Raw genomic sequence first — 3,132 nt, 5'->3', positions numbered from 1 at the left:
CCCCCCCCAGCTCCTGGAACGTGGCCGACAGGAGCCGTACTCTGCGTGCAAAGGCCCAGCCTGAAGAGAAGAATGTGCAGAAACGTGCTAATAATTGACATACGATTCCACGGTGAAACATAATATTTTAGATATGTTGGGTTGAAATGAAATATGTTTTTATGATTAACTGCACCTGCCTCTTTCACCTTTTCAGAGGTGGCTACCGTACATTCTGAATGACCCGAGCATAGGGGCGGGCAGGCAGACAGACAAAGGCTGGGAGGGTGAGGGCAGGTCGGAGGAGGGTGTGGCGGGGACAACCGACCGTAGACCCGGGGCAGCATTGGAAGGTTCTCTCCCTGGAGGCTGGCGAGGGCCACGCGGCTGGGGTCGGCTCCCAGGACCCCGTGCTGCAGGGCGTCCTCGGGCAGCTTTGCGAAGGCCCATCGCCCACAGTTGCCTGAAGCCCTGCGCGGCCCCGGGTCTCGGCAGCGTCCTCCCTGCCCAGCTGGCCAGCCACTCTCATCACATGGGGAAGAGAGGCTGCTATTCAGGGGGACCGGCCACCCCGGGACACCCAGCAGCGGATGGCTCCATCAAAGGAGGCTGTGGTCCAGGAGATTTGGGGCACTCTTTACCAATCGAGGGGCAGGCCGTGCGCCCAGGCCTGGGGACGCCAGAGGGACACTGGCCACACTCACCAGCCGCAGGACAGCAGACCCTGGGCAGCTGGGGTCGCTGGGCGTGGGTGCAGAGTCAGGGGGATATTCCTCTCCCAGAGGGTCTCGGGGGCCCCTCCCCATCCCAGGAGCAGCCCATAGGGCACGTGGGCACCCAGGAGGGGAGGTGGCTCCACCATCTGCCTAGGCCGGGCCTGGGTCTCCCAGGCCAGAGAAGCTGCCCCTTGTCCCTGCCCCAGGGCTTGGAGCTCCAGCACCACCTTCACCCCCTGACCCCAACTCCCCCCTCAAGGCCACTCAGTGCCACTAAGTCGGGAAGTCCACCAGCCAGGCAGCAGCACAGGAGACCTGGGTTCAAGTCCCTGCTTGGAGCTCACTGTCACGCAGCCGATGACAGGGGCTGGACGGCCCGTCTGTCCTCCGATGCGGGGCTGGTGCCCGGAAGTGAGCCCCGCGTGGGCCAGACACGGGGGAAGCCGCTAAGGGAGCCCATCCTGGCAGCTCCACCGCCCAGGCGCTGACGCAGCCTCGGCACGAGATCGTCGGGGACCTGCCCCACCTCGGCCTCAGAGCCGCCCACCCCCGCTCCTGGATGGGTGGCAGTCACTGCAGGGCTGAGCTGGGAGGAGGATGGCGTGGGCTTAGCTGGCCCCAGCGAGGGAGACCCCTGTGCGCGGGGGTCGCCGGGAAGGCCAGCTCAGCCGTGCCTGGCCTGGGTGGGGTGACTGGCAATGTGGTCGGGGGGCTTGGCCACGGAGGGGCCCCAGGCACTCCCAAGGGAGAGGGAGGAAGCAGCAGGGAGGAGCCGGGCTGCACCCCTTCTCCAGGGGCTGCTGAGCCGCTCCCAGGCCCTGGATGGCCCGACTGGGGCTCAGTCGTGTCAGGGCCCGGGTGCCGCTGTCTTGGCAGGTGGGTGGCAGCAGCTCTGGGAGGTGCCCACTGCCTGAGAACGACCCCAAACAGGTCCCGTGTCCCTGACTCCTGGTCCCCTTCCTGCCCCCCTTCACCTGGGGGGGGTCCCTAAATTCCTGCACGCTCCCCTCCCCCACCCCTCCCCCACCCCTCCCCCACCCTTCTCCTTGTGAGCAGCCAGATGGGCCAGAAGGCGCCTCTAGAGCGGTGAGAGGCCAGCTCTCTCCCTGGGCTGTTGCCCCAGCCAGGGCCCTCCCGCCCTCCTGCCAGCATCCCAGCCCGGGGCCTGCGGAGTGGCCCAGGGGGTGAGGCCCAAGGAGGGGAGACGGAGGCGGCAGGAGTGGAGGCGGGCTAGCCTCAGTGGCCCCAGGGGGCTGAGGCAGCAGCCTGGGCGGATACCTACTGGCCACCTGGCCGGCTTCCAGCCACGTCCTGCTTGCCCCCAGCTTGGCTTTAGCCCCTCCCCGTGTGGACACAGAGGCTCGGTCAGGGCTCCGCAGACGGGTGTCTGACCTCCCTGCAAGAACGGGTAGGGGTCTGTGGGGGCAGGGGTGGTGGGCACAGGCAGGAAGCTGGGCTACAGGTGGGAGTAAGGCCAGTTCAGAGAAGTGATTCCACGGGGCCACAGGACCCACTGGCCGGACAGTCCCCTGCAGGCCTCAAAGGGGACACTCAGGACGCAGGGCTGCCCCCTGGCCTGGGGGGGTGGGCCCTGCTGCTCCTGCCTCTTGGATGGCGAAGCCCAGGGGTCTCACGCCAGAGAGGTGGCCCGGCCCCCTCCTGCCCCCCTGGGCCAGACAACAGACAGCAGTGCCCTGAGCAGCTGCTGCCCCAAACGTGGCAGTGGAAAGGAGACACGGGCCCTCTGCCAGGGGCTGGCGTCCCTCGAGCTGTCTCAGGCTGACGCCCCGTGACCTGTGGGTGCTGCTGGGACGTCTGGTGGCCATAGTCCTGGTAAAATAACTCCAGGTGCAAGCCCCCTGGGGGCGGGGCTGGGAGGGAGGAATCAGCCTCCTGCCCGTGCCCACCACCCCTGCCCCCCACAGACCCCTACCCGTTCTTGCAGGGAGCTCAGACACCCGTCTGCGGAGCCCTGACCACCGAGCCCCTGTGTCCACACGGGGAGGGGCTAAAGCCTTTGTGCCCTTGTGAAGAGAGGAGGGGGCTGAAGGGGGAGGGAAAAGGAGGAGGATAACAGGCGGCGGGGGGAGCAGGGGGGGGACCCAGCTGAGGCCCAGCAGCGCCTCTGATGGGGATGCCCACCCCGTGAGCCACACCGGGACACCCAGGCCAGCCTGAGGACAGCCCTTGCCCGAGGAGGTCCCCAGGGAGGGGGTCAGAGTTTTCTGCGGCAGGCTTCCCTCACAGCAGGTGGTCGGAAATGGCTCACACAGAAATGGGGGTGACGCGGTGGGGGCCTAGAAGGCCAGGTTCTGGCCAGCAGATCTGCCGTAAGCAGGCAAGAGGCCACCGGAGCGAGGAGCTGGCCCGAGTGGGACAATAAGCGGCACTGGCCCACCCTCTCCACCCAGAGGGGGAGGGGAAGGGGGAGGGGAGG

The sequence above is a fragment of the Lipotes vexillifer genome, unplaced genomic scaffold (assembly GCF_000442215.2).
Source record: "Lipotes vexillifer unplaced genomic scaffold, Lipotes_vexillifer_v1.1 scaffold835, whole genome shotgun sequence".
Classification (NCBI taxonomy): domain Eukaryota; kingdom Metazoa; phylum Chordata; class Mammalia; order Artiodactyla; family Lipotidae; genus Lipotes; species Lipotes vexillifer.
The sequence above is the reverse complement of the archived record's forward strand: the minus strand, read 5'-3'. Positions refer to the sequence as shown.